The 19,666-nt window shown below is 34.7% G+C and overlaps 1 long non-coding RNA gene across 1 annotated transcript; it reads left to right on the forward strand.

Annotated features, from left to right (window-relative positions):
• The first annotated feature begins 1,784 nt into the window (after window positions 1-1,784).
• On the forward strand, window positions 1,785-3,588 carry LOC110922796. Its single transcript, XR_002583492.1, has 3 exons — window positions 1,785-2,093; window positions 2,204-2,366; window positions 3,354-3,588. It is a non-coding gene; the product is annotated as an uncharacterized LOC110922796 (long non-coding RNA).
• The last annotated feature ends 16,078 nt before the right edge of the window (window positions 3,589-19,666 follow it).

Consider the following 19,666-nt stretch of genomic DNA (forward strand, 5'->3'; position numbering starts at 1 on the left):
AAGCTTGGGCTGATTAACTTGAAATGTGCACACTTGACTTTATTGTTAGAATACATTTAAAGATGTGAACTTGAATTACTATGCACAAACTGATTGTTGGTAACCACATTAGGATTGGTTGATTAATATGGAACAAGTAACATTACATACCGAGCAATCAAAGGTGAGTTCACTGCACTTTTCTAAGCATGCGTCCCGGTGGTTTGGGACATCTGGTAAACGTTTCTGAAGGGGATACTGGGTAAACTGTTTAATTGGGATGTTGGTTATTGAACACAGTATAAATCATGTAAGACCCCGTACATCTACCGTGTTGCTGAAGAAGCAACGAGGTATTTAGTTGATAGCGCTATTAGGTTTGGCACCCTCACACCGGGCCGAAAGGACGGGCGTGAACTAATTACCTGGACTTCATGACCAATGCCTAGTTAGAGGCATTGGGGTTGGGCATTCTCATCGTGTACATATAAGACCCCTTACATCTATTCAAGGTTGTTTGATACCTTGACCTCATGACCAATGCTTAAATGGAGGCATTGGGGTTGGGCATTCACATCTAGTCGCCACATACGGTAATCGAGTTAATAACAACATCAAATCAAATTATTGAATTATTGAGCTGTTGAACTGTTTTATACACATACCTGGTAACTAAACGCGTTAACAAAACTTTGAACTCACCAGCGTCGTCTGACACACTTGTCTGCATGCTTGCAGGTCGTTAGATATCTTGGATTTGGGAACTTGCTGTCTGGAGTAGCTGGAGTGGTCATGGGTCGACTGGAGGGATTCTTGTGATTGAACTATTGATATCATACATTGGTTTTCGAAACAGTTTAACATTGGTTTACTATTTGCTTCCGCTGAACATGTTGGTTTTCATTTAACTCGTTGATGGTATTTTACATTAATAATTAAGGGTTTTATTTTGAAACTTGTATGCGTTCAATGTAATTAGTGGCTCGTTATTGGTACGTCACACGCCTAACAGGGACATTCCTTATGTGGTAGTTTGGGGGTGTGACATAATCTGTTTAGTTTGATGCTTTCTTTGTAAAAAGCTCAAATTCAAAACGGTTAGGGCGGTGGACCAGGCCAACTCGGAGCTAGGGGAGTGTTTATTCATTTCTTTTTTCCATTTTATGTAGGATGTGATTAACAGTTTTATATTACGGATCCAAATAGGCGATGAAGTTCAATCAGAAATGACGGCGTACTTTTGTGAAATTAGTGAAGATGTGCCAGCCATTGTAGGTTATGGCGGAGAAGTTGAATAAAAAACGGCGGCGTATTTTGTGAAATTGGTAAGAGTTTGTTTCAATCAGATGGATGGATCTGGTTATCGTCATGTTTGGCCTGTAAGTTGATGTTATCTATTTGTAATTTAAAATTCACAGATTTACTTATTTAGTGACATTTTGTTTAAGTTTATGGAGTATTAGCTTTGCAGATTGATTGAAGATCGAACAAATAGTGGCAAATTTCATCTTATCGTCAAAATATAAATAAAGAACATGAAATTTGAATGATGGCAGTTTTGAATGTTTTTGCTGGTACAAGTGGTTGGTAAGTTCACATCATGTAAGTTTGAAAAGTTCTTTATGTTTTTCAAATGGTATTAAGTAAATGCATGATCCACATATGTTTTATATATATTACAGTGGATGAAAAAAATAGTGTGTTCAGGTGGAAATTAAGTTGGTTGGTATATTGTTTCTAAAGTTTCAACTTATTTCTTTACATAATTCATAAATGGCATACCAAAAGTGTCTATATCTATCGACATCTATTGCTATCTACCACTATCTCCACTTGATTCTAAAACAAAGAATAAGATCGATTGTCGTTCACTTCAAGTTTACGATTTATAGTTAGAAAAAGTATGGGCGACTATTATCGACGCTTGGTTATTATTTCATGATTTTTTTCTAAAAGAAATTTATAATTCTTTTTTTAAAAGGTTAAAAATTGTTTTTCGAGCTTCTTTGTTCAAGACATTTGCTGTCCCAAGCTTCCGGATTGTGATAATTGAGTGGATCTATGCATTGAGTTAGAAATTGCACCTAAAATTTTTTGTTTGTGCCCAACAAGAGGTTCGCATTTAATCTATTTTCTTAAAATTTGGTTATTTTCAAGATATTGCTTCCAATTGTTAAGTCTTTTATTTATTTATTTATTTTTATTTTTGTATTTTCAATTCTAGAAATGGGGTAAGTTTTGAAGTTAACGTTCGACTTCTCGGTGGTTTAATGGTATGACGGTACACAATAGCATCCATTTTAAAAAGAAGTAGCCATGTGTTCAAATATGAAAGCGTGTGCGTGAAAATCGACTGGTTGGAACAAGTAAACCGACGTTATGTTCAGGTAAACACACCTTGACTTTCATTTTGATTTTATAAGTCATTATTATAAAGCTTCACTCATGTTTGTATGTTGAGCTTCATCATGTGAGTTAGTTTGTAAAAAGTTAAACTGTTTATATTACATGTTACTTTCAGCAATAAAATCTCTATGTTTGAGCATATTTATCTGCTTGGAAGAAAGGTCTAGGTGAGAAGGCTATAGTTTAATAATTCATAATGTAAAGGCTAGGTACTTTCTATGTTGTCAAAAGCGCTTCGGGTGCGCGCCTAAGCTCTTAGACAAAGTGAGGCGTTGGGAAAACGCCTTACTACCAACCAGGTGCTGGGCGAGATCTTTTTAGCCTGGCGTGGCAACGCGGATGGTTCTTTATGACACGATACATAGTCGTGCCATGTTACTGTTGAAAAAATATATGTTATTTTGCAAGTTGGGTACGTGAGTGTGTGGTGGGCACTGTAGCTATTTGTACAATCTCTCTTAGTCTGCAGGAATTGATCATCTACAGGTGTACTTCCAATGATAATATAAGGGCTCAAACGAGGTAGTCACCAAATGGGATATGGTGGCGGCTAGGGTGAAGTGTGGGCATACTGAAGACGTTAGCGACGACCGGGTCTTTGGTTCCCCGAGCATTCGCTAATGTGCCGTATTCAAACGTATTTTCTATGAGCTTTAAAAATTGTCTGGTTCGGTTTTTTGTAATTATTTATTTATTTATTATTATTATTATTATTATTATTATTTTGATGCTTGAAGAGTAAATTTTGGAGTTGTTCGCCATTCTAATCTTATGGACATTCGGTATAGATCCTTAACCTACATGGCGTGAATTATGTGAAACGCATTTTAGTTTTTGTGGTCTTTGTTATCATTAGTGGAATATCTTCATTTATTTCACTAGCTCTTGAATTTCAATTTCTATAGTTGTTTAATAGCATTGCTTTAATTTGTTACTTAGTATGAATTTTTTATACACAATGGTTGTAGGGTTTCAGAAAAAGTGGTGGACTTTGCAAGTGAAGGGTTTCTTGAAGGTCAGAGGCATCTCCTGAGGGTGATCCGAGCAGTAGTGTTGGTAATCAAGGGATGATGTGGACAACCATTTTGATGATGTGCCTTTATAGGATGTTGCATACTCTAATATATTCATTTGTGTTTTAACATGTATGAAATCATAATATTTATGTCAACGGTGATAATGAAGATATTTTCTTTTAGCAACCCGTGTAACACACGGGTACTTAGACTAGTTTAGTAAAATATAGCATTTCTTTTTGGTGTGATCAATGGAAGGTCCTGAGACGTTGTTTATATAAGATGTTTTTGGCGCGTAGTTTAGGCGGGAATTTATTATAATAAATGTTAGTAATAAAGTTTCCATCGTTTCAGTTACTTTTTGTTCAGCTTTATCTGTTAATTCTAAAAGACGTCCCATCATTAAGTTTGACATTTTGTATTATTGGCGTTTTAGATAAAGATGTTGGTGTTTGGCGTTTGTGGCATTTTGGCATTTTATAATTAATTAGAGAAAAAAATTATTTTATTATTAGAAAAGTACATAACAACGTACAGATAATGACACAGAAAAGGAAAAAAAATTAAAACTTCTCGTCAGAAGGGATTTCATCTGAGAAGTATCCATCGCTCCCATCGTCTGCTTCTTCGGCTTCTTCACCCAATTTCTCATCCAAGTCTTCATTTTCATCGGTCTCTTCTTCTTGAAGATTTTGAACCCTCTATGTGAACATGCCATGAAACAACGCCAATTTTACTATCATGTCTATATTCAAACATGTTGAGTTGTATAACTCCTCTAGGAACCCAAGACTCTATTTGGTCATGATGTTTTCAAGCGTGTAGTCTTCCTGCTCCCCGTTGTCACATACAACAGTCACCATGTCGGTGTCTTCATCAAAACTCCATGATCGGATGACTGGATCCACATTTTCATATGCATTGTTCGATCAAAATTTTGTTGTTTATCTTCGTATAACCGCCTGTGTTTTCTCACAGAGGTTATAAAGAGGAACACGAAGTGCTAGGATCCCCTCTGTACTTCTTCTTCCAAGTTCATTATGGCTTTGATGGTTTTGACAAACACACTTGTTCTGTTGTCAAAAAGGATTACGAATCCATTGATTCTAAGGTTGAATCTCCATGAAACGATGTTTTCCATTTTTCTTCTTTTAGAGGGTTTTTTTTTTTTAAATTTGCCATTTTGGTTAAAGATGCCATTTTTTAGCATGATCAATGGAAGTGATGGTAACGTCGTTTATATAACATGATATTTTTGGCACGTGTTTAAGAGGGAATTTTTTATAATAAATGCTAGTAATAAAGTTTTAGTTACTGTTTGCTCATCTCTATCTGTTAAAGCTGCAACGCGTTTCATCGTTAAGTTTGACGTTATTGTATGAATAACGTTTTAGATAAATATGGCATTTCATCTGGAGGGACTGATGTGTATAGCTTGTACGGTAAGGCGGGAATGTTAATGGCGTTTTGCTCATGAGTTTGGTGTTTTGTATTAGAGCATTAAAAAGACACTTTTACCCTTAATGAAGCGCGTGCACGTAATAAAGTTGATGTTACATAATAAAACGTCACCGCGAAAATCTAATCCATACATTGTTTTGATCAAACGGATCAGAACCGTTCTCACTGTTTTCACACTTTAGGGTGTTTTCTCTAAATCATGCCCCTATATATATATATATATATAGGGTAAGGCTCATGCGAGAACCACATTTATTACGAGAACCGTGAGAACCAATGTGGACACAACAAAAAATACCTAAAAAAATCTAACCCCCCCCCCCAAGCTAAATGCTAAAAACTAAACCCCCCCAAAAGACCTAAAAAAAAACCTAACCCCCACCCGCCAAAACCTACCCCCCTCCCACACCCCCCCCCCAAAACGTAAACCCCCCAACCCCCCACCCAACCTAAAATGCTAAAAACTAAACCCCCAAAAAACCTAAAAAAATCTAAAAAAATAAAAAAACACACAATTTTTTTTTAATATTTTTTACATTAAAATCGATATTTTTAGTAGCCAAAAAAAAATTAAAAAAAAAGATTAAATTTTTTTTTATAACGAAATCCAGCGATTTTTTTAAAAAAAAAATATTAAAAAAAATTGTGTGTTTTTTAGCTATTTTTAGGTATTTTTGGTTGTGTTCACATTGGTTCTCGTGGTTCTCGCAATAAAAGGTGGTTTCTAACGAATCCTTCTTCTATATATATATATAGGGGATCGCTAACATGAAAACCACCTCTAGTTGTAAGAACCATAGGAACCATTTTCTAGCTTTTAGATCAACAAGATTAATGGATGAGATTAAAAGTAAGAAAAATTAATATTAAATACAATTTGTCTTTAATTTTTTTAATCCAAAAGGGTAGTTTAGTAAAATAACACTTTTTTTTGTCTTTTTCTCTTTATTATTTTTTAATTACTTTTTTGTTTTATTATATTACTTTGTAGTTTTATTATATTACTTTTTATTTTTTTAAAGATTTTTTTATTAAAAACAATTTTAAATTCAGATTTTTTGACAAAAACAATAATTTTGCGCCGGTTTTTTACACGCCGTTTTTTACGTCCGGCTTTTTTACGCGTCGTTTTTTTTAACGCGCCGTTTTTAACGCCGTTTTTTTAACGCACCGTTTTTTACGAGCGTTTTTTTACGAGCTTTTTTTTACGAAACCTAAAAAGTTTTACGTTAACGTTTTTTACGTTTTACGCGGCGGTTTTTTACGTTTTACGCGCCGGTTTTTTACATTTTACGCGCCGGTTTTTTACGCTTTACGCGCCGGTTTTTTACATTTTACGCGCCGGTTTTTTACGCTTTACGCGCCGGTTTTTTTACGTTAACATTTTTTTACGTTTTTTTACGGAACGTAAAAAGGTTTTACGTTAACGTTTTTACGTTTTACGCGCCGGTTTTTTTACGTTTTACGCGCCGGGTTTTTACATTTTACGCGCCGGTTTTTTACGTTTTACGCGCCGGTTTTTTTACGTTAACGTTTTGTTACGTTTTACGCGGCGGTTTTGTTACGTTTTACGGGCCGCTTTTTTACGTTAACGTTTTTTTACGATTTACGTGCCGGTTTTTTACCCCAACATTTTTAACGTTTTTACGTTTTACGCGCCGTTTTTTTATGTTTTATGTTTTACGTTTTACGTTTTACGTAAACTTTTTACGTTTTATGTTTTATGTTTTACGTTTTACCTTTTACGTAACACTTTTTACGTTTTTACGTTTTACGTAACACTTTTTACGTTTTACGATTTACGTAAAACTTTTTACGTAAAACTTTTTACGTAAAACTTTTTACTGTTGCGTAAACCTTTTAACGTTTTACGTAAAACTTTTTACATTTTACGTTTAACGTTTTTACGTTAAAAAGTTTACATTTTACGTTAAAAAGTTTACGGTATAACTTTTTTTTTTACAAAACATTTTTACACAAAAAACGAATGCACCCAGAAATCGCAAACTCTGGAGGTGTCTCAGATATATTGTTATCATCATCGACTAAGGGGGGGGGGGAATAAAAAACCAACAACATCAAAACAAAGTGTATCTCGAAAAAAAACGGGGTTCGGCTCAGTATCCGATAATCAAAAGGCTGCAAAAGTGGGGTTGCAGGTTTAAAAAACCTACCCTCCGCCGACCTTGCCGCGCCATCGTCATCAAAGTCTACGATTTTTTTTTTGCATCATCATCGCCGCCCAACCAAAAACAGATCAAAACCCGGGAGAATCAAAGAATACAAATGCATCATTCAAAACAACCTGCATCATTCAACAAACATTCAAACCAAATGCAACTCAGTTTTCCCAGATCCAAAAACACATCCAAACATTCAAACAAATGCAACTCAGTTTTCCTAGATCCAAAAACACATCCAAACAACTTGCAAACAGCAAATATTGGGTCAAAAAAAGGGACACAATATCAGAGATTGGGCAAAAACATCCAAAAAAAATATTCAAAACAGCCTGCAACATCAAAAGATCAGGACCACACATCCAAAAAAACATTCAAGAAACCATTCAAAACAACCTTCATCGGGCCACCCCTCCACCCCTGATTCACCGTCGCCGCCGCCTACGACCACCGCCCCCTAACCAACCGTCGCCGCCGCCTACGACCACTGCCCCCTAACCCACCACAACAACCCCTTTCACCCATCATTCACCGCTACAAACATCAAAAGATCGGGACAAAAAAGGAGACACAATATCACAGCAAAAAAAGCATCAAGAAAAACGTCGCTACCTTTGTCGGAAACCCACCGGCCACCGCCGCCGCCCTCTTTCTCTTTCATCGGACTCTCTCTCTCTGTACAAAGTTTTGCCTTTACCCTTTTTGCTTAAAATATTAAATTTATTATCCCTCAACTTTACCCAGTTTTTTTTCCGTAACTCGGTTTACGCTATTACTCCTCAACGTTACTTATAGCTCCTAAAGTTTATAAATGCTTTTTCCTTTGACACTGGTGTTTGTATCTACATCTCTATGTTATATTATTGAGATTGTGTTACGAATAGTATGTACAAGTAATCAAAACAAAAGCGTAAGTGCTATAGACCGAGAAATATTCAGTTTAGCAACGTGGTTTGCCGTAGTTATTTAGGTTGTCGGAATCCTTTCTGATCGTCAGAGTAAGGTCTGTTCACGACGGAATGTCACGAATTCAACCTTTAGCCGTGCCATCGTGTTTGAAAAAGGTAAGTGGTGGCGATGGTTCGAATGTTTGGTTATGTTCCTTATCGTGGGAGACCTGGTTTTTGTCTGAATCAAGATGGAGATGATATATTGTTAACAATTGAATCCTAATCAATGCAAAAACCATTTTTTTCCTTTTATTTCTTCTAGTCTTCGTGTCTTTTAGAGCATCTATATTCTATGTTTCAATTGTTGCTTGTTCTTATAGCTCGTAAGTGTGGATAATACGAGCGTGGATAATTACACAATATTTATATAGTTTGAATTAGTGATGTTATATTATTATTTCTGTTGATGATATTTTTTTATTATTGAATCACATTTTTATTATGTGATAAATCTTATCCGACCTGAATCAACTCGAAAATTCTATGTCTGATTTTATGAAATTGGAGCATCTAAAAATAGTGAATCCTCGACCCGAAAAATTTATGTCCGGTTTTATAAAACTGGAGCATCTAAAAATAGTGAATCCACAAGAAAAAATTTCTGAATCCACCACTGTTTTTGAGGTCAATGCCTTGGGTGGCTCCAGCTCTTACATTCATGTCATCGACGCCAGAGACGGATCTAGAACAAAAGTTCAGGGGTAACGTTCAAAATTCTTTTTTTACCATAAACAAAACACGATAATAAATAAAGTTAACAATTTACCTAACAGATTTCTACTCTTCCGCATTTTAAGGCTTCAAATCGAGCCATTACATTGTCAGCTGGAATCGGAGGAGTGGAGTAGGGTTGTTCATGAGCCGAGCCAGGACAAACTCGTGCTCGACTCGATTATAAACCAAGTCAACTCGGCTCGTATTTGAAACCGAGCTGAAAATATAAGCTCGAGCTCGGCTTGGTTTTTAACCGGGCTGACTTGGCTCGGCTTAGTTAGGTTCGAATGTAAAAATAGAATTTATTATGTAGCTTTCAAAATTTAATTGCCTAAAATATTATTCAATGGTTTAAAAGAACATATTCTAAATAGGTTCAACCTAGTATTTTACAAGCTAACATCAAGTTTATCTAAACAAAAATTATGTTCAAATTTCAATGAAATACAATATAAACTCATTAGGATGGTAATCAGCCCATAAATATGTCATAGATATCCAATTACACTTCGAAATACATGCAAATGATAATCAATTTCTAATAAAATAATATACATATATAAAATAAAATATATAAAGTACAATAATCCCAGATAAACCGAACCAAGCTAACAAGCGAGCCAAATCGAGCCAATCCGGCTTGTTACGAGCCAAGTTGAGCTAGGCTCACTTTCTAACCGAGTTGAGTTGGCTCGACTCGATTACAAACCGAGTCATATTGAGCGAGCTTTTCCTGGGCTAAATAAATCTGAGCGAGCTCCAAGTCGTAAACTTTTTGAGCAACCCTAGAGTAGAGGGAGGAATGAAGGTCGATAGTGGTTAGCGCTTGCCACTGTGTCTTTTTATACCCGTTCAAAAATCAAGTTAACAAGTTTTTGGGCTTTAATCTTTCATTTTAATTAGGCTTTTAAGTTAAAAAATAAGTAGTAGACTTTTAATTAGGTTTGGGATTTTAATGAAACTTTGAGAGGGTGAGGGTGTTAGGCTTTTTAAATACTAAGGGAATGCAGGGTAGCATAATATAATTTTAGGGGTAACGTAATACATAAAATGTTAAAAATAACAAAAGAAAAAAATGCACATCGTCAGAAAAGTTGAGGGGTAGCAGGGCTACCCCTCCCCCAAGTCTACATCTGCCCCTGATGAGCGCCTTAGCAGCGTTTGTTGTTAAAATTATACATACAATAGAATTTGTCGATCGCTCATGTTTTGCCTTAGGGGCCAGCGTTTCACTGTCAGTCGCACGTGTATTGCCATAGGGCGCCAGCGCTTTGCCTTCGACTACCTGAGTTTTGTGATCGGGTCGCAAGGGTTTTGTGGTCGGTACTCCCTGACTCATTTTTTTTACTCAAGCAACTTCCATGCCTAGTAATTAATGCAAAGCTTTTAGGGACCCATGGCAATATTTGAAAGTTGTATTTTGAATATTGTATCCAGAGATAGAGAAGTGTTTTAAATTTCATTAATTTTGCTCATTGTGGGATTTGAACCCATGATCTCCTTAATTTGGATGTAGCAAAATTTTTGTTTCTTTTATTCGGCTACCAACCCTAATGGTAGACAGAGAAGTGTTAACGACCTGCAGCCGAATGGTACGGGGCATGATGATTGCCCAAAGCTTATGGCACTTATTAAAACTTCATAATTAAACATGTCAAGATTATATGTAACACTTTTCGTATAAGGTCATATATATCAAATACAACAATATCCAAACAAAATAATATGATCTTGTCTTTATTTATTACTAAGGCAAAAGCTCCTACGTGATCTTGATTTAATCCAGTCTTCAATTCATAGTACCTGTATCATGTGTTAAATAATATTTTTGGGTCAGCTACAACGAGTTGTGAGTAAACCTTGGTTAAGTAAAGTTAGGTTTACCATTTTAAATTTAGAAGTAAAAGAAATAACTTTTGCTTTTTTTAAACTCAAATATTATTTCAAAAATTATACATGCAATTAATCATGTGAAGTAATGCAACAAGTAATATGAACATAGAATGGTGACTGCACAATGACTAAGACCAATACCAACACCAAAACCAACTTCTTGCGTCCCACACCCAATAAGGGTGTGACTGTCGCGATACCAACATCCCATAGTTAGGAGGATAGGTCAGCCCAAAACTAATGGGGCGATACCAACATCTCCAGGTCATGAGGAAGGGTCAGCCGTGGATCCACTAAATGAATGACTATTGACTACACTGACCAACACAATAAGAACAACAATAACCTCAACAAACAACAACAAATAAATGCATATAGGACACACCAAATATTGCATGCTTGATACTAGATAAAAACAATTAATCTAAACACATTGATACACCCCAAAAAGTTAACGATAAAAAGGGGAGAGAGTTTACTCACAGGTTGCGAAAAATCAATGCACGAGAAGTACCGCACGAGTATAAGAGGTAAATTAAATGACCAAATCACCCTAAAATATATATAAAAAATGTTCTAAATAAACAGAACCATAAAATGGGACTAGTGATTCGAGTTCTTGATTTAGGGACTTTTGAATAAAAAATATTATATGTAAAATTTCCTAATCCAAATATATATATACATATATAATGAATTATATATATAAAAGTAACTTTGATTAGTATTCTTATTTCAAGAAGTAATAACATAAATCATATTAGTACATTGGTAAGTCTTGAACTTTCGTAATAATGAATTTGTAACAATGCTACTAATTAAACATACCACCTCCTAATCAAATTATATAATTCCAGAACATGTCTAGACAAAATAAATATGCATTAAGGTAAGACACACACATATATATATATATATATATATATATATATATATATATATATATATATATATATATGTAAACGAGCTTTGATTAGAATTTAATATTTCAATGGGTAGTAACTTAAAATTAAATATATATTTTTAGGTTGTAAATTCCTTTATACAATTTTCCAACAAAACCAAATGAAATACCTATACAATTTCCTAAGCAATAATTATCCAACTACATTTTTGAATCCATACATAAGTAAGTGGGGAACCCTCGCGTTGCTGCGAGAACGACAATTTGCTTATTTTTTAGTTGAAATGATAGACAATTCCGCTACTTACTATCAGTGTGGGACTTACATAAAACTAATAAAAAGTAAAAAAATCATGAAAACTTTCAAAAAGATCAATCTATTCTAACAAATTTGTTATTGTGACATGCGTGACAACATGATCTCAATTGATGCATCATCTGTGGCAGAGCCATATGCTTACTGAGCTTTTCAACTATATTCTTCTAACTATTATGTTTTTTTCTTCGTAAAACTCCAACAATTCAATATCTTCCTGGGTTTTACCCCCTTTCAAACAAAACAAATGGAACTAAAAGGGTGTGCAATTCGGATCCTTACCTTTTAGAATTTGTCCAATTTTCTTTTTTAAGACAAGAAACGACAAATTGATTTTAAAGTTTGAAAGTCTTAAAAGTCAAACCCCAAAGTCATTTTTAGTTTGCTGTTTGCTTTTTGAGCGAATTCTAATCTAGTTCATGTAAACTAGAGAATTAGAACTATCCATTTTTACCTAAACCCAACCCAACCCGAATCCAAAGCCACCCAAACCCGACCAACCCGAACCTTATATGGGTCGGTTTTGGGTTACTTTTCCCGGCCAAAACCCCAAACAACTTGCCCCGAATAACCCAAAACACGAAAAAAACCAAACTTTTATTGTGTTTTATAGATGTGAATTACCATTGATTTGATTATACCATTTGATAGTAGATGAGATTCATTAAGACGACCCAAAACCATCTCCTTCTGCTTCAACCCATTAAAAAGGTTCCCAAAATTCAATATTCAAAGTATTTGGAATGCACAATCCATATTATGACAGGAAAAATTGCAAAGCTAGATTCCACATATCTACAAAAGCAACAAGATAAGTTACTACAAGAAACAAATTTCTACAACACTTAGGCCTACTGATGGCGTTTCAGAGTTGCATTGCATGACATTTGCTCGCAAAAACCTTTCAATTATTCTTCATAGTTTTTATCCAAAACTCATTTTTATTTGTAATTAATTCCTCAAGAAATTCATAATCTTTAGTTGTATTTAATCTAGCTATTTTACTTTTCAATGACTTAAAGAGTAATGGTATCGCAAGAGCAACCAAAAAACATATAATTAAGTCAATTTAATTATAGTTCGAGGAGAATGACAAACCTCATAATCATGGGTGTAAACTTTGAGCATGTTTCTTTCCAAATTGGTAGCATAACTGGTTGCAAAAACTCTTTGTTTCCTACTTTCCTCTTGATATTAGATTGCAAAACCTCATGTATTCCAACTTTGGCTGCAGCATAATCAAACAATTTATATTCCACAGAGATTTCTGGCATTAGTTATTATTTTTTTTTTGAACGGCCAACAAACTCAATCCCGAGCACTCTCGGGGCACCCACTGGACAAACAGAGTACTCCGAGAGTAACCTGAGTCCACCACCAATTCCGGGGAAAACCCGGTAACCCACCCGCCCGTAAGCACGACAGTGAAATTACCGGTAAAACCCATTTGGCTCAAGGATCCAACCCAGGTTTCCCTGGGTCTCCTATCATTGCCCACCAGTGCCTCACTCTGCACCAAGTGGGAGTCGAACTTGCATCTCTTAAGAGAATGCACACCCTCCACCACTTGATCTAGAGATCATTGGCATTGGTTATTGTGATGTTGATCTTGAAATTTTCCAGATGTATATAGATGAGTGGAAGGATAGACCTTTCAAATTACCGTTGTTAATTTCACAATGTATTTAATTAATTTTTCTTCTTCAATTTAATTATTATATAGAAAGACCGCTTTACCCTCAACTAACCTCATTTAGTATTTGTACTGTAAGCATAAAAATTTATAATTTTGCAATCATCCTTATGAAATGTATTATAGTGAAATGTATTATAATATTGTATAGATATTATAGTCCATATAAATCTATTTATTATATTTATACATACTATTAAATCATGAAAATCCCAAAGGTTGCATATCTAACATTTAATTTAATCAGTTAACTCCTTTAATTTAATCAACTATTGAATGCATTATTTACAAGAACTTAAGAGTTCCTTATAATTAATTTATGAAGATAATTAGTGTCATTCTTAAAATTTTTATTTAATATCTTAATTTAATTCAATTAATAGAAGACATAAATGGGCATGGATTCCAAGGATCAAATGTCTAGATTGACCTCAAAGTGTCTTAAAACTTTGGACAATGTCCAAGTTTCCCCCCTCTAAAATGGCTTGCTTCATTTGTATATGGTGCTTCAAGATTTGTACCTATGGCAAAATTACCAAAAGGGTAAAAAACTCAGTTCTCTTAATAAGGTATTATAGAGAAATATTAGCATAATATATAAGTAGAAAAAGCATATCGTACAATATGCCTTAACGTACGACGCGTACACGATGGTAAATTGCAGGTTATGTTTTATAAAAATAAAATCGCATGTACAGTAAAATTTTGAAATCGCATGTACAAAATTAAAAAAAAATAAAATCGCAAGCATATTTAAAAAGAGGAAATCGCATGTACAAAATAATGTAAAATCGCATATACCAAAAAAATGAAGAAAAAGGGAAATCTCATGTTGTAAAGGAATTTTCGCATGTTGTAAGGCAATCTCGTACGTGTCGTATGATAAGTCATATTGTAAAATAACCAGCCTCTATATAAGTATATATATATATATATATATATATATATATATATATTATCATTTTAGTGATTATTAATTCTAGGCAAATTCTAAGTAGTTCAACAAAGAAATTCTTTCCACTAGAAAATTAGAACAACTCAAATGGATTTACTATTTTAGCTACAATAATATTTTTGTAATAAATAGAATAGTCATTTTTATAAAACTAATACAACTAGTTTTATAATTTCTATAACCTACATATAATGAACAATCACCAAATTAAAATATAACCATGGTTATGAAAATGCCACATCTAAATTATATGTTGAAAAATCAGATTACAAGATTGAGATATGATACTTTGATTATCTTGTATCTTTACTTAAATTTACGAGTAAATTACAAGTTTTGTCCTTTATGTTTACATCAAATTTCAGGCGCTGTCCTTTAGGCCAAAACTTGACAGGCGGTGTCCTTTACGTTTCAAAATCTTGCACGTTTTGTCCTTTAGGCCAAACCCAGTTAGATTTTTTAGTTAAATCTGGTCATGTGCCTTGCACATGAGGGCACTTTTGTCATTTTATCTCCTCAGGGACTATTGTGTAAAATATCTTATATTTAGGGGCTAGTTTCGAAAAAATAAAAAGATTATAAAGAAGCCCCCTCTCTCTCTCTTTCTATCAGACGTGCTCTCTCTCTCTCTCTCTCTTCTCTCTCTCTCTCTCTCTCGACTCCAACTTTCTCAGATCTGGAGGGTGGCTTTAGCGGTGGTGACGGAATTGGTGGTGGTAGATTAGATTGAAGGTGGGTGTGTGGTTGATGGTGGTTGTTGGCGGCGGTAGAAGTGGATGGTTCCAGATGGTGGAAGATGGGTGGTTGCAGATGGTGGAAGATGGGTGATTTAATCGCAGAACAATTTAGGGAAAGGTTGTAGGAGTATGTGGGTGGTGGCAGGTGGTGCCGTGATCTCGTCGGAGGTTGGGATCCGACCGTTGAGAACGCACAGGATCATCAAATTGTGTGATTCAAGGTTAAATTAGAATTGAGAGGATATATGAGGGTTAGGGTTTGTAAATTAGGGGTTAGGGTTAAAATTCTGACAACGGTGGAGACCGATGTCTAGCGGTGGTGGCAGTGGGTTTTGAGTTTGGGTATTCATGGATATCGATTTTGTTTAATCGGTTGTTTATCGATTTTGTTGAACAATTCGTTTTTAGGGATTTGGTGATTTTTGGGGGATTTTGGTTGTTGAATTGGAGATGGTGGACGGTGGTGGTAGGCGGCGGTAGATGATGAAAGGCAGTTGTGGTGGTGATGGCGGCGGCGGTAGGTGATGTGGAGTGGTGGTGGCAGGTGGTAGATGGTACGAGTAGGTGGGTGGTGGCAGTTACAGATGGTATGGGGTTGGTGGGTGGTGGTGGTGATGAGAACAAAGTAACATGCTAATTAGAGGTGGCCTGTATCTTCATCTCTACCTTGCAGTGTTTGTTAAATACAGAGAAAACAACATGATCATATGCAACCACCTCTGCGTGCCTTCTTACTAATGTGATCCACTGTAATCATACAACTGTTTTAAAGTTAATTAATAAATAGTAAAAGAAATGAAAATGTAGAGGGATAATGTATGCATAGCATAGCCTACCCATATATTAACTTTGTTGAGGGCTTCTGGGTGTTTTAAAGGGGGAATTAGAAAGGGTTGAGGTAAAAAGACTGTTTTACCCTCATGTGCATTGCACATGACAATATTTAACTGAGATTTCTAACTAGGTTTGGCTCAAAGGACAAAACGTGCAAGATTTTGAAACGTAAAGGACACCGCCTGTCAAGTTTTGGGCTAAAGGACAGCGCCTGAAATTTGATGTAAACATAAAGGACAAAACTTGTAATTTACTCTAAATTTACTAAACTAATATAATAAATTTAATTATCTAATAAATCCAAACAATGTCTGATAATTCTTGAAAATTACATAACCTAGACTAACATATTCAAGATCAGTTTAGGATGTTCGATTTCATCAAAACGCAATTTAAATTGAAAAGTCCCAAGATTGATTGTTCAAGAACCCTAGAATCAAAATATTATATATTCGATTTCATTTTCCCTTCTATCACAGAAATGAATAGTAATGTTTTGTAGAGCATGAAAAACTAATAAGTTTAGATAAAAGAATCACCTGATTTGGCTGAGAAATTAATGAGATATTAAAGAGAGAAGTTTCGAGCCCTAATTACTTTCTTCACCCGAATCCGAAAGAACTAGAGATTGTTTGAAGAATTGGGGAGTGAGTAATTGGGTGGAAAACTTAGAGAATTAGAATGATGTCCATTTTGTAACCTACGATCACCATCTTTATTAAAACCTTTTATGTTCCAAGAAAACTTTCATGGTGATTAAATTTGAGAATTATTAGGTGAGTAATGATTGTTAATGAATGGGTTTAATTACGAGGGATCATTCTCCCTAATAAATTTATAAGTTATGAATTTATATCTATCTTGTATTTTTATTTAAAATGGTTAAATTTGTAGAAAAGAATTCAAAACTTGATTAATCCTTTTATACTAGGGAGAAAGCCCGTGCGATGCACGACATGCATAATAGCTATTGTTTGTTCGTGGTAAGACGTCTGACACGGCCGATGCATAACATGTAAGACAATACGCCTACAAAGGGGCGTGCATAAACTTTATTAAACCATGGACCATAAGTTGTTTCTTTGGCAAAACTTGTCGGCCAAAAAGAAGTGAAAAAAGATGTCTTCCAAGGAAAATAAAACATGAAACAGAAAAAGGAAAAACCATAAACTCTACCATGCCTTCCTATCTTATTGGATAACACATAGACCAAACTTTTGCTAACGCATGCCACCGTCATCCCCAATCCCATCACCAGCCAACTGACTGCAGTGAAATAACGAAAAGAAAACTATTAAAAAGGGTTACTATGTTTACGTATATATGCATCGAAAAGTAGTACGGGTTTTCATTACTAACACTAAGTACAGACGGTATACCTTTCATGTGGGTCACTGTCAACTGTTTCTTCTGAATCCGAATCTGCATAAGCAGGCCTGGGAAGGAAAAGCACGAAACATTTATGTAGACGGTTATCCAAAAATAAATATGCACAATTACATTGTTTATGGAAATCAATCAATTATAGTTGAAAGTTTTTTTGTTGCCTTTCCATTTATAACGACACCAAGTTTATTTTTTTTCAAAAGCCAACTTCTCCCCTTATATGCCTTTACACATTCGAAGTGATGCGTTACCAAGTTTTTTTATTCCTATTTTTTTTAATGTAGAACAATGCACTTTTATATTTACGAACTCAAGTTTCCGACTGTTGTAGCCTCCTAATTTTAAAATAGAGTAAACATATACCAGGTATGTAAATAACATTTCAGATCGAGTAGAAAGGTAAATAGCACATCTTTAATTAAAATGGTTTATTAAACAGGGCACGAATAAAGTGTAAGCCGATATATACCTTACGATCACAAAGGGGCTGTCTTTAGAACCCGATACTGATTTGTAGGTTGCACGGCGAAACCGTTGACCAAATATACACCGCCCTCTTTGAGTTTGTCAAAGAAATAGTGGGCAATGTTATTCCGTGTGGTGCATTGCATCACACCTCTCTGCGCAAATAAAGGTATAGATTTTTGTTTCAGAATCAAAAGTAGAAAAGCGTAATAATGTGGGATAGCAGAGGGTAAAAAACTACCTTTATGTCAGTGACAATATAGTCGGTGCTCTTGTACCTGCCGTTAACACTTGTCACGTCCCATTTTCTACAAACCATTATCATGATAGGTCCGGTGCTCCATTCACGGAGTTCACTAAAGAACATATGACTGCTTGTACCACCGTCGGACGTTTGCAAACTAAGGGGGCTGGCCATGGCAATAGAGGAGGAAAGGGAACTATGAACCTACAAACATAACAAAGCCGGCAATCTTATAGCATAAGCAAAGACCGTTCAACTGTCTACAAATTAATCATATCCTAATGAATGATATTAAATGACAGGGATATTCAAAGAGGCACAATAAAACAATGCAATTTAATTAATTTTAAAGCGACTTTTGGTATCCTAGCTTGTAGTTAGAGTTTCTTGAATTGGTTTTTATATAATGTTAGACTATATAAAAGAGAACAATTTATTAAGAAATACCTACCACTTGTACACTATTAATTATGAATGTGATGGTTCATTTATATGGCTTTGGACACCACATGATTTATAAAAAGTTTAATTCTTTTAATTTGATTTAAAAATTATAATCAATTGAATATCATCCGCATGTAATATGCACCATTAAGACAAAATGGAAAACCTTTTCAATTTTCCAATCTAATTCGAAGAACTTCACAGGTCGCACACTCCATTTCGTAACCTACATGTATTAATCACACAATCAATGACTTGAGTTAATATTTGTTAATTGGTAACTGATAATCATTATAAAGGAGACAACTTGAAAGACACAAATATATTTAAGAGGCTCATAATGAAGGTTGTCAATGGCATCAAAGGAAGATAACAGAATTTGAACTTTTACACATTAATTTTCATCATAAAATTCTAAATCTCTACTAAATATATTCACCAACTAACATTGAAAATCAACTGAAGTCTACTAAGATAAAGAATGAACAGAGCATTTATAGCACCCTTAATTTGTGTTTACATTGTAGCTTTGTTTAATAAAATGTTATATCCAATAGCCAAACACTTATGAATAGGTCAATTTGGGTTGTGTTAGGTCAATTAAAGATTTGAGTTAAAAAGAGAACCGGGTAAAAAGTTTGCAAAATTCTACTTTTAATACTCACATGTGGGTCTAAATCCGTTAGCATGTGCACATATTACTGTAAAAGAAGTGAGAATGCTCCCGTGTATGATACAGTTTATCCTTCAAATCACCAATATAATGAGTTCATGAAATACAGTTTATAATCGTGTTATAAATATCATCGTCATAATCATCCCTATTTCTATCGTCTAATGTTGCGGTTGGCTGACTGAAAAAAATAGAAATATATATTAAATTAACGAACACATATACAATTTATGGATTCCGATTAAACATTAGAATTATCAAAACCAAACTTCAACAGTTCTTATAAGATGATTAGAAGGTACTCACAAACCCACTAATACACATTTTCAACAACGTTGCGCTCTTGTAGAACAGTAGTCTGCCACTCATTTCATTTGCTACTTTCCTAATAACAATACACTTTTATAAGTAAGGAT

Source organism: Helianthus annuus, chromosome 14 (assembly GCF_002127325.2).
Source record: "Helianthus annuus cultivar XRQ/B chromosome 14, HanXRQr2.0-SUNRISE, whole genome shotgun sequence".
Lineage (NCBI taxonomy): Eukaryota > Viridiplantae > Streptophyta > Magnoliopsida > Asterales > Asteraceae > Helianthus > Helianthus annuus.